Raw genomic sequence first — 13,923 nt, 5'->3', positions numbered from 1 at the left:
TCAGAGATATATTAAAGTCTCCAGCTAAAATAATCCTTTACTGTGACTATTGTGTTAGGAGATGTGATATGTGTCTGAAAAAAGAGTCTTGCTTCTCATTAGGGGCATAGACATTACAGATAGTAACCGGAGTATTCTGTATAGTCCCCCTGACAATAAGATACCTGCCTTCCGGGTCCATTATAATTTCCTCTGTGAGGAATTGAAGTGAATGATGAATTAAAATAGATACCCCCCTCTTTTTTGTGTCAGTAGTCGAATGGTAGTGTATGGGAAATTGTTTGGACCAGTACTTAGGAATCACCATTTTGGTAAAATGGGTTTCTTGTAGCATTATGACCTCGGCTTTCGTTCTAGTATATTGGGTGAGGGCAGTTCTACGTTTAACTTCCGAGTTCAGACCTCTCACATTGTGTGAGATTATTCTAATTTTTTGGGTCATTACGTGAAACTTACCCCCCCTGTGTCTAGAGCGGGACCACCTTCCTTCCTATCAAAATATCTTGTACCACATAAAAAAGAACAAAACAAAAACATTTTAAAACCATACTTAGCATGATAGAGTAACATTTTAACTGCTGTAATACGAAAGTATTGAGTGTCTTGGCCTGGCGCCCATGCACCCCATTCAAACATAGTGCAATAACAACTTACCAAATAGGCATAACAAACGTGCAATAGATATCAAACAAATAACCTATAATTCTTTGTGTGTAAATAATAGATAGGCAGCCTGAAATATTTAAGGTACCATCCACTTGTGTATAGCTGGCCTCCTAATTTGGGCAACCTTTTTGTCTTCCAGAACAAAAGTCTAGATCATGTTTTCCCCCCTCCCTCTAAACCCGTGTGTCCATAATGTCTTTGGGGTCTAGGGTTCATGATTTAGGGCTTTCTCTGGCACCATGGCACCTGCAATCGGCCTCTGCTGCCCATGTGTCTAATCCCATGTCTCTCACTATACAGAGGGGGGAAAACAGCTGGGTCCGGCCTAAGGCCCCCAGCTCAACAAAAGTCCCACCTGTGGAAAGAAGGGTCAATACAGTATTTATCTGTGTAGGATCACGTCCTGGTATCTGAAGAGTTTCTGTCCTTCTTCAAGTTTTTTGCTTCTTCTTAGTGACCTGTGTCCAATTTCGAGTTCTGGAGTGGGTGTTTGAGGTATTCGGTTTCCCTTCCTCCCCTCGATGTGATTCTGGGGACAGTCGGGGGGGATCAGATGTTGACATATTTCAGGGATATCCTTTGGGTCCCTGATTGTAAAGGTCACCCCATTCTGAATGATGTTAAGGGCGAAAGGGAATCCCCATCGGTAGGGGATCTGGTTTTTCCTTAATAGCTGTGTAAGTGGTCGCAGAGCACCCCTCCTCTGCAGTGTCTTCAGACATAAGTCCTGGAAGAACTGGACCACCGTGCCCTGGAATTTGAAGGTTGGGTTCTTTCTTGAGGCGGCCAAGATTGCTTCTTTTTCTCTGAAGCGAAACATTCGGACAATCACATCCCTTGGAGGGGCATCCCCCTTGGGCTTTGCTCTCAGAGCCCTATGGGCCCTTTCCATCTGGAATAAATGATCTTCAGATTGCCCTGTTATGGCCTGGAAGAGCTGAGTCAGATATCTTTCCAAATCACCAGGAGACACAGACTCGGGGATCCCTTTCAGTCGGATGTTGCATCTGCGACTCCGGTTTTCTAGATCCTCCATCCGCTCTTGGATTGTATCTAGCTCTAATTGTTGTGAGGCTACCTGTTGAGATAGTGTAGAGACCTCGTCGAGTGTAGAGTTTTCATTGTCTTCTAATGTTGCTACCCTGTTGCCCAAGTCTTGAACCTCTTGTTTGATATAACTAAACTATTTAAATTGCCAATGTAAGTACAATGGAAATCCTTGTACAAGATTTTATACACTCAAGCTGTAAAAGTGGATCATTGAAAACCAATTAAAGGGGCAACATGTTTGAGTAAACTGTCCCTTTAATGGTTTATGTCTGAATAACATATTTAATTTGTAAATAATCAATTTCAACAAATTAATTTAAAGAATGATTTGTCTTTATGATGACAATGTATCTTTGCTAATTTTTTATTATGTTGTGTAATTATCATTAATATTTTTTTTTTCTTTATTTTAGGCTGTGACTCAACATGGCTCACGCTAGAAGCTCTAGCACGCATAGAGCAGGCCGTGTTGAGGAACGCAGTTGTCCTGAGAGGGATGAACGACACCATGCATGCCCAACTACAGGTTCAGCGTTTGACTCTACAACGTATGATGCATGTAGAGTCAATGCTTGAATCTGGAGCTGGACAGGCACAGGACGATGAAGGGGATGCCCAATAAGTGGAGGATCTGGAGATGCTCCAAGGGCGCAGATAAGAATCTTCCATCCACATGTTGATGTTCTGTTTTTTTATTGTTGCCATTTGGCCTTTTTTTATTATTGTTGTGCCTGTTGCACTCTTTTACCTTGTCAAATGGCTCCAATGGGGCTGTGCTGGCCCTTGCCCACTCTCTCCAAGGACTGTGATGCACTCTTTTACCTTGTCAAATGGCTCCAATGGGGCTGTGCTGGCCCTTGCCCACTCTCTCCAAGGACTGTGATGCACTCTTTTACCTTGTCAAATGGCTCCAATGGGGCTGTGCTGGCCCTTGCCCACTCTCTCCAAGGACTGTGATGCACTCTTTTACCTTGTCAAATGGCTCCAATGGGGCTGTGCTGGCCCTTGCCCACTCTCTCCAAGGACTGTGATGTACTCTTTTACCTTGTCAAATGGCTACAATGGGGCTGTGCTGGCCCTTGCCCACTCTCTCCAAGGACTGTGATGCACTCTTTTACCTTGTCAAATGGCTCCAATGGGGCTTTGCTGGCCCTTGCCCACTCTCTCCAAGGACTGTGATGTACTCTTTTACCTTGTCAAATGGCTACAATGGGGCTGTGCTGGCCCTTGCCCACTCTCTCCAAGGACTGTGATGCACTCTTTTACCTTGTCAAATGGCTCCAATGGGGCTGTGCTGGCCCTTGCCACTCTCTCCAAGGACTGTGATGCACTCTTTTACCTTGTCAAATGGCTCCAAAGGGGCTGTGCTAGCCCTTGCCCACTCTCTCTAAGGACTGTGATGCACTCTTCTACCTTGTCAAATGGCTCCAATGGGGCTGTGCTGGCCCTTGCCCACTCTCTCCAAGGACTGTGATGCACTCTTTTACCTTGTCAAATGGCTCCAGTTTTAATGATCTTTCAACAATTTGTTTTAAACGTTGTTTATGTTTTCTGACATACTAATAAAAGACATGTCATTCCACGATTCTTTGTCCTCTTTATTCATGTCATTGATTGAAATCTCTAATTTATGTAGTTAATCCTTAAAGGGACCTGAAATCAAATAATGATCTTTCCGGAAACATATATGTAATACAATTGTAAATGACTTTAATATTTACATCTCCAATTTAATTCGATTCATTTTCTTGATATAGTTTTCGTAAAGCTTTTTCTTTGCAAGATTATGATTAGCATAGTAATTATTTTATATATCTATATATATATATATATCTTGATGTTTGTATATATATATATATATATGTATATTTTAAATTTCACATCCATGTGTTCATTTGTAAACTCTGCGTGAATTGATGCACCTTTAACAAATGATCCCAGGATTGATACAATGAGATAATCTCTGTAAAGTGTTATTTTTATGGAAATAGTATTCTCTCTGTGGATCCTCTTTTTTTTATTTGGTATTTCATGTCCCTTTAAGTGATGCTGACCACAATTGTTAAGGAATGGATTTCCATTTCTAAAGAGTTTTTGTCCTTTTTACATGAACAAGAACATATAATCTTATTTAAACTAACTCTTATTGTAATGTTGACAGCACATGTATTGCAATTTCAATTATATCTTATTGTAGTAGTGTAACCAAATCAATCACTGTGTGTAATGCGCATATTTTAGATGAGGAATATCTTTATATTAATATTTTTTAAAATTAATTCTCCTCCCATATATGGCTATAGGTAGGCTGACCATATTTCAACTTGAATAAGTGACACGTTTGATCAATACATGTGTCATTATTGTTATTCCAAAACAATCTAAACATATCTGAAAACATCAATGCCATATGTATTTATCATGTGTATCTTTTAAATGTTAAAGATGTACACCATAGCTATAGTTAAAGGGACAGTCAAGTCCAAAAAGATGATTCATGATTTAAATAGGGCATGCAAGTTTAACCAACTTCCTAATTTCCTTTTATTCACAATTTTGCTTTGTTCTCTTGGTATTCTTATTTGAAAGGTAAACCTAGGAGGTTCATATGCTAAGTTCTTCGAACTTGAAGACTGCCTCTAATGTGAATACATTTTGACTACTATAAGGCATTAGTTCACATGTTTCATATACATAACATTGAGCTCATGCACGTAAAGTGATCTAGGAGTGAGCATTGATTGGCTAAACTAATAAATAATGGTGCAGTCAGCAGAAGCTTCCATACAAGATAATAACAGAAGTAAAAAGTATATTAATATATAACTGCGTTTGTTGTTGAAAAATGAGTAATGTGTAATAAAGGGATTAGCTATATTTTCAAAAACAAATTTTCTGGGGTTGACTGTCCCTTTAACATATAATATCTAACACATCCCTATTTTCCAAATGCATCTCCTAGCATTAATTCTCAGTTAAAGGGACATGAAACACAATAATCCAAAGATTTTCATTTATTGTTACAATGTATTTCAAATTGCAATGTCGTACATAATCGTGTAACCTTAAAGGACCAGTCAACACAGTAGATTTGCATAATCAACAAATGCAAGGTAACAAGACAATGCTATAGCACTTAGTCTGAACTTCAAATGAGAAGTAGATTTTTTTTCTGACAATTTTAAAAGTTATGTCTTTTTCCACTCCCCCTGTACCATGTGACAGCCATCAGCCATTCACAAATGCATACACACTTATTCTTGCACATGCTCAGCAGGAGCTGGTGACTCAAAAAGTTTAAATATAAAAAGAATGTTCATTTATTTTTAATGGAAGTAAATTGGAAAGTTGTTTAAAATGGCATGCTCTAGACCTCAACAGAGCATTAAGGTGTCCACAGGGGCCACAGGTTCCGGGGGAGGAGACTGAGTGCAGGACACACCGCGAGCACGCTCTCTCTAGCTCTCCACTCTAGCCACTGGCGGTAATTTTCGCGCTCAAACCCTTGTCCAGGGAGGCTACCTATCCAAGGGCAACTGGATCCCGGATCCATAGCGGTGCTACCACAGGGCACCGCATCTCTTATTGCTTGGCCGTTACCATCTTAACCCCAGTCCTCTGCGGATATTAAACAGCAAGTACCGGCTGCTCTCCCTCACCCCTCCCACCGGTGTTGCGTGAGGAGGTGAACGGGATATTGCCCTGCAGCTGATTGCCTAAGGACTTGGGATTCCTGGAGCCAACCTAAAGAACCTACATTCCTCAAGAAAACATCTGGTCTACCAGCGGCTCAACACACCAACAAAGTGCTGTTCCAACCATTGCCTAATCTTACCGGGTTCCTTCCTGGGCCTGGACGGGACGAGGATTTGCCGCTTCTTTCCGTCCTGTGTCTGGAGAGGTGCACCTGGACCATCAGGGCGCTGACCGGTGACGTAGCTGGGTCGGCGCCGCGCTGTTCATTGGCGTGGTGTGGAAGCGACTGCTGCCTTGTGTTTCCACACACCGATGCTGCTGGTGGATTATTGGCAGCCTCCATCTACAGGTGTCGCTCAGTCATCTTGGGCTGGGAAGTAACTCGGCACTTGAACCACCGAAGAAGGAAGGAAGATATCTCAGTGCTGGCTTGATCTGCCTGCCTGGTCGCTGAACGTATAGGATCCGCCAATTCCATTGCACCAAACTGCATGGTATAAGGTACTCTCTTTCTGTTGAGGTGCACACTATATAACTGCTGAATTTTGTCTGTGCACTAGATAAAGAAGTCATCTAACAGAAAGAAATCGCAAAACCCAAAGGGAAGTTTTTTTACCCTGAAAGTCACGGCAGCATAAAAGTAAAAGCACACTTTCCTATCCATTTAAATCCCCACACTTGGACAAGGAAATTGGGTGGACCAAAAAGTGTGATTTATTTTGCTTTTTTGCCAAGCTGCACAAGTTATTAAACTTCTTCAGCGTCTTGGCTGCATGACTTTCCCTCCCTGCTCACTATAAGCTGCCCCAATAAAAAGACTGAACTATCAGAAGAACGTTTTTGATTTCAGTATACTGTCTTATAGACTAATCTTGTCCCAAATATCCCACTGTGTCCACGTTCTTTCATATTTCTAACAACATACCTGTTTTGCTTTGTCATTTAAACTTAAATGTGTTGGTATATGCTACAATTTCATTCTACTTTAATCCTCAGCCAATTTTACAGTATCCTCTTTTAGAAAAACTTAGTGTGCTAGGGTCACCTTAGGATTACTAGTAAAATTGGTCCATAGAATATATTATTTTTGCCTTGATGGCAGAGACCCATAAACCTGGGCATAGCTATACGCCCTGCTACTCCGCTGGTAATAATTAAAAAACAGCATATATGCTATAAAAGTTTTATTCCCATCTACTGTATAGTATTGCTGTGCCTGATCTTTCTTCGTTACTTATTCAGGTTTTCCCTGTGCTCTATTCAAAGCAACAAAATATCTTTTTGTGTAGAACACTTTCTAAGGTTCTTTGCAATATCTAGGATACTTTGGAGCATAGTGCTAAGATAAGAATAAGGGGATTATGTCATTCTATGATGAAATGTTCTGATTTTCTGTGTTCTATTTTGAGACTGTTTACATATAAGTTAACTATTAAGATGAATCTACTTCAGGTTTTCTTTAACTGATCGGCAGCCCATTTCAGAGTACAGAACATATCTTAAAAATATATCTTAAAGTTAAGATATGGTGTTGAATTATAGCTTAAGTGTCAAAGAGTATTTCCCTTTGTGTTCTCTACTCTAGGGGGGTAATGAATCACAGTCCCAGGGCAAATAGTTGATAATCTCTGTTGTGACAATTATACAAAGCTGGGTACAGGCCAGACTTAAATAATATTGAACACATAAGTGGAGTAAATTGGTGACTTTCTCCGTATCATATAGTACATCTAACCCAGAGAAATAGAAAGACATTATATAAGAATTGTCATCCTCAGGTGAATTTCAGGACTGGCGATAATTATTGAAATAAAAATATTTACTGCATAAGTAGCAGATTGTTAAGAGACACTCATAGGTATTAAAGGGGGTAAATTAATGTAGTAGTTCTTTTGATTTCATATACTGGCAAATTAAATGTGAATATACATAAAAATTGAGTACAAATTATAAGTAAATTGGATACTGTTAAAGTATAGCCTAACTCTTCAGGAATTAGGAGTGATCGCAGTTATTAGAAATAGGAGAAAAGAATAATCTGATACATAGGTTAAGCCTGTTTTGGTGTAACTTTTGCCTAAAGTAACACACCGTCATAATTTAAAAACACTATAACTCACTTTCTTTTTCTTTTTTTTTTTTTTTTTTTTTTTTTTTTTTTTTTTTTTGCACACCCTCACTGAATATCCTCACAACCCACTTCTCACTCTCCCCTTTTTTTTTTTTTTTTTTTTTTTTTTTTTTTTTTTTTTTTTTCTTTCTCTTCCTCCCTCCTCACAACACATAACACCTTTTTTCACTAATTGGCACTTTTGGGCGGGGGAATTTATCCCCCGCCCCTTTTTGATTTTCCTAAGCACTTAATTAATTCATGGATAAATTCGTGCACACGCACATTAAGACCCCTTCACCAGCTATGACGGCTAGACATAAAGACAAGAAAAATAAAAATGTGATAGAAACACAGGTAGATATTCATTCACTTTCCTCTAACCTCTCCTATAACAAAGAAAGTGCAGATACTCAAGTATTAGTATCCAGTATAACTGAAGCACTTGCCCCAAGATTTGAATCTCTCAAACTTGAGATTAAACAAGATATTGTATCTCTTACTAACGAAATCAGACAATTCTCAAATAGACTTCAAGAAGCTGAACAAAGAGTGTCAGACTTGGAGGATGTCAGCTCAATCCATAGCTCTAAATTAAAAGCTGCAGATATAATGCTATCTAAAATACAAGCTAAAATAGAGGATCTTGAAGATCGCTCGCGGAGAAACAATCTAAGAATAATAGGGGTCCCAGAGGGGAAACAATATGAAAATTTGGGAAAATTTATATCTGAAACCTTAGTACAAATACTAGGATTACCTCCTTCTTACCCTCCAATAATAGTTGAAAGGGCCCACAGAGTAGGGCGTCAATCTGACGAAGGAAGAGGGAAGATCAGAGCTAGACCAATAATAGCTAAACTACTAAACTTTCAGGATAAGATGGTAATCTTTCAGTACTACCGAAAGAACCAACCTATCTCCTTAGGGACAAACAATATACTATTATTCCAAGATTTCTCCGCTGAAACAGCGGGGAAAAGAAAAGAGCTATCCCCTACTTGCACGAAACTTATTAAAGCAGGTTACCGTGCCACTATAATTTACCCAGCTAAATTAAAAGTTACTCTCAATGATGAAGTCCATTTTTTTGAATCTGCAGAAAAAGCAGAGAAATTTGTAGAAGAACTGGGAAGGAATGACAATAGGTGAAGGAAAGAAAATAAGACAAAACAAGGGAAAGTTCAGCATAATTTCCGAATTTACAGATTACAATTAGATATATGATGCAAGGTGTAAGTTCTGTAAGGGGGTTGTGCAGGGCCCCCGGGGGAATGCCTGCACTAGGAGGGTACATAGCTTTAGGAATTCCTTCTTTTTTTTTTTTTTTTTTTTTTTTTTTTGTTTGTTTGTTTGTTTGTTTGTTTGTTTGTTTGTTTTGTTTTGTTTTGTTTTATTTTTTTTTGTTTTGTTTTTTTCTTAGGGTGGATGAGGGATGGGCAGGGCAGATAAGTGTAAAATAACCTCCTGGAATATTGGAGGTCTCACCTCTCCCATCAAACGAAAATCAGTTTTGGTTCAATTACAAAAAATTGGTACTGATATAGCTATGCTACAAGAAACTCATTTAAATATGCAGGAAGTGCTAAAACTGAAGTTCTCATGGGTAAAGGAAGTGTTTGCTTCCACAGGCACAAAAAGGAAGAGAGGCGTGGCAATTTTGTTAGGGAAAAGAATTAAATATGAAACTTTGCACAGTATCTCAGACCCAGAAGGGAGATATATAATTTTAAAATTAAAGATAGAAGGAATCCTATATACACTTTGTAATCTATACGCTCCCAATGTGTTTGATCCAATGTTCTGGGATACTCTGCAATCAAAAATAATTTCTGAATCTACAGGATACCTAATTCTAGGCGGGGATTTCAATATGGCCCCACACCAACCCTTGGATAGACTTAGACAGAAGCCTACTGTGGGGAGGAATAAGCGAGACAGCCTAGAAACTAAAATGTTTAAGAAAATTTCCAAAAATTTGTTAGTCAGGGACATATGGAGACTCCAGAACCCAGATCTAAGAGATTTCACCTGTTTGTCTCGAGCTCATAAGACTCTATCTAGAATAGACTTGTTCCTTATTGATGAAAGACTATGTAAAATGAAAATTATAGCCAAAATACTCCCTATTTGTATATCAGATCATAGCCCTATTACAATAGAAATTCAATATAATGATTTCAAACTAGGATCCTCTCGCTTCTTCTTCCCCACATGGCTGACGAATGATGTAAAATTTAAAAACTGGTTAAAAAGCAAATATGAAGAGTATGCTGAATTTAACAAGACTTATGTTGATCGCCCAGATATTTTCTGGGAGGCTGCAAAGGCAGTTCTTAGGGGGGAAATGATTTCATATATTGCTAATAGAAATAAAACACTAAGAATTAGAGAATCAGAAGTGACAAAAGCTGTAATTAACTCATATAATCGCTACTTGCTTGATAACTCCCCGGGAAGTTGGATCAGATACATTGGAGCAAAAAACGAAAGAGACTCATTTCTAACCTATAGAGAGACTCAGAAGGAGCTTAAACTTCAGGCAAGACTTTATCGCTATGGCAATAAGGCTGGAAAGTTATTGGCCAATCTGTTAAAAAGAGAGAAAAGATCCCCATTAATAGATAAGCTTCTGCATAAGCAGAAAACCCATATAAATATAGATGATATTGCCAACATTTTCTCAGAATATTTTTCAAAAATTTACTCTCTAAGGGATTCAGACAAAGTTAAATCAGATGAATTCTGGAGCAAAATTGTCCACCCTGTACTTGACGGTGAAAAAATGCTAATGGTTAACTCCCCAATTTCTCAGGAAGAAATTCTAAAGACTATTCAGGAGCTTCCATCAAATAAGGCACCTGGTCCAGATGCATTACCAAATGAATTTTACAAAATCCTTGCACCATTCGTTGTTTCACCGCTAAGTAAGCTTTTTAACCACATGTTTATTGATGGAAAGGTGGTCTCGCCTCAGTTTTGTGCATCTCACACTACACTGATTCTTAAACCCGGGAAGGATCCGACAAAAAAGGAATCTTATAGGCCCATAGCATTATTAAATTCCGATTATAAGATCCTGACCTCCATTTTAGCCAAGAGATTGCAATTGGTACTTCCGGAAATAATACATAAAGACCAAGCAGGATTTTTGCAGAAACGAAATCTAACAGCAAAGATCAGGGAAGTATTAGTCACTATAGATTATTTTAAATCTACTGATTTGGCGGGGCAGAGGAGAGAGGGGGACTCCCCAGATTTAGCAATTGTTTCAATTGATGCAGAAAAAGCATTTGATTCAATTCATCAGGATCATTTGCTCTCGTCTCTCTATAGGTTTGGGTTCAGAGGACATTTCCATAAATTTGTGGAGAATTTATATAAAAAGTCATTCACGAGGTTAATTGTTAATAATACACTATCTTCGGAAATATCACTGGAAAGGGGAACACGCCAGGGATGCCCCCTCTCCCCTCTCCTCTTTAACATTTCAATTGAACCCTTGGCAATAGCAATAAGAACACAAATGGAAGGAATAAAGATAGGTAGAACAGAGCTTAAAATTGCGTTATACGCGGATGACATCCTGCTATATATCTCTAACACGCAAAACAATATACTCATACTTATTTCAATTATAGAACAATTCGGATCCTTCTCGGGTTATAGGATTAATGCGTTAAAATCTGAATTATTATGGATTAGAAGGAATCCTGATTCTTCGATGGAAATTCCTTTTAGAGTCTCAGAATCATTTAGATACTTGGGGATAATGATCACTTCCGATTTAGACAAATGTTATGATCTTAATGTAAAACCAGTACTGAGAGAGATTGAGGTGAGTTTGAAATTATGGCAGAATCTCCCACTCTCGATTTCAGGTCGCATTGCCGCATTTAAAATGATCTTGCTCCCAAAGTTATTATTCATCTTACAGAATACTCCAATAATCCTCAGAAGGAAAGATATTGAAAAAATTAATAGTATGATGAGAATTTTTATATGGCAGAGCAAAAAACCCAGAATTTCGTTAATGAAACTTTCACTTCCTAAGAAGTACGGCGGACTTGCACTGCCAAATATACAATTCTACAATCTGGCCTCACTGGCCCGAATAGTTATAGATTGGATTCTAAATAAAGATTATGTAACAAATAATGAACTTGAAAAAAATGTAAGTCTACCATACCTTCCCACAGCCTTAATACACTGTAGCCCTAAGACAATCCCCCAGGAAATTAAGATATTCAAAACATTAATATATCCACTACAGGCATGGAGAAAGATATGCAAGTTATTATCTATTAAAGGAAGTGTCTCGAATTATATGCCAATTAAAGGGAACCCTAAATTTCAAGCGGGAATACAATCGGCACCCTTCCAAAAATGGCACACATTAGGTCTGAATAACATTTCTCAGATAATAGACTGGAACGGCCACTGCATTAAAACATTCGAAAGTTTAAAAAGAGAATTCAGCCTCAGCAATAAAGAATTCTTTGCATATTTACAAATTAGACACTTCATAACTAAGATAATAAATGAATCTGGTTGGAACTGGTCCTGGGGAAAGCTGGAGAATTGGCTTGTATTAGCTAAAAATGGGTTTATGTCAATCTCACCATGCTATCAATTATTGATATCTAATAAAGGGGAGATGAATCTAGGAAACTTAGCAGTTGCATGGGATTCTATGATAACTCAACATCCTATAAATTCAAATAAAATCCAGGCTTCTATTTTAAAAGTATCACAAATTACTTTATCAGCCACATGGAGAGAATCCCACATTAAGTTATTGTATAGGACCTACTACACTCCAAAAAAAGGGACAAGATGTGGGAATATTAATTTTTGTACATGCCCAAAATGCTCATTACAATCAGCAGATCTTATCCATATGATCTGGGAATGCCCCAAGATTAAACATTTTTGGGCTAAGATAGAATACTGGATTAATCAAGTTTTAAAAATCTCTCCTCTGAGGTTGGACATAATCTCTGTAATCTTTTTATGGGAAGCAACGAAAGATCTTCGGAAGCATAATAAAATAATCAATATGATTATTCTAGCGGCAAGATATTTAATCTTCAAAAAATGGAAAGGAAGGGCTAGCCCCAGTATAAATGAGCTCAAAAACTGCCTAAAAAAACAATATATAATAGAGCAAAGAGACACTAATATAGAAGAAGAGAATGATATTGAAGGTTTCTTTAAAAAATGGACAGCTTTTATTAAGATATTTCCACTAAATGAAAGAGAACATATGATATACCCATTTAGGAACTCAGAACTAGTATTGATGGGACTATGGTAGTCTTCTCTGCTCATCTCCCATCCCCCCCTCTTTCTCTTTTTTTTTTTTTTTTTTTTTTTTTTGGGATAATTACATGTTGTGTTTTAGTGTTACTATGTTCAGTGTTGTCTGGTTGTTTAAGTCCTCTTTCCCCTAGTGGATTAGGTATGTTAGGTTGGTTGATTCTTTTTTTTTTTTTTTTTTTTTTTTTTTTTTTTTTTTTTTTTTTTTTTTTGTGAATAATTGACCTAAGACGGAAAGGGAAGAAAAGGGTAAAACTTAATTATTGTTAAGACTGTTATTTAAAAGATAAGATATAGCATGACAAAATAATGTAAATTATAGTATACGTTGCATCTGAAAGTTCAATTCACATTAACATTTTCTGAAGAGGAATAAGCACTATAGCATTATATAATTTTGAATATCCTGAAGCTAGAGAAAAAGAAAAAATAGAAAAATGAGGTTGAGACTATTTTTGTTTCTTGCTTTTGTTCTTTTTTTGTGATGCAACAAAAATAATGTTCTTTTGCATCATGTGTATATTGTGAATATTTCTTTTTTTGTACCTATGCATTCTTTTTCAATGTATCACATATATGTTGTATTGTGATCTTAACCTCAATAAAAAAAATAAAAAAAAAAAAAAAAAAAAAAAAAAAAAATGGCATGCTCTATCTGAATAATGAAAGTTTAATTTTAATTGAGTGTCCATTTAAAATATTGTTTTCCCCGGATCGGCGTCTGAAGCAAGGCTGAGGCAGGCAAGTTGATGTTTAACACTTTATCGAGTGGGGGGGATGTTAGTTTATGGTTTATTGTTATATAATAAGAGGGTAATAGATATTGGGAAATGTTATATAAGAATGCAATTGAATGGACCGGAGACTGAAGGGTTGCCATGTATATTTTCAATGTCCACAGAAACTGCTGATGTGCTTCACCCTTTAGTCTTTGTAGTTCTTACCGACTGTATAATTAATCACATTGTTTGATAAATCTCTCCATGCTCAGACAAAAGCGATTGGACATTCCACAGTTTTTCTGGTTCAGCAAACCAATCTGTGGCACCTACTATGGACCTTTACCTAATGGACTATCACCA

This window comes from Bombina bombina, chromosome 2, assembly GCF_027579735.1.
Source record: "Bombina bombina isolate aBomBom1 chromosome 2, aBomBom1.pri, whole genome shotgun sequence".
NCBI classification, from domain to species: Eukaryota; Metazoa; Chordata; class Amphibia; order Anura; family Bombinatoridae; genus Bombina; species Bombina bombina.
This window is presented reverse-complemented; position numbering follows the sequence as displayed.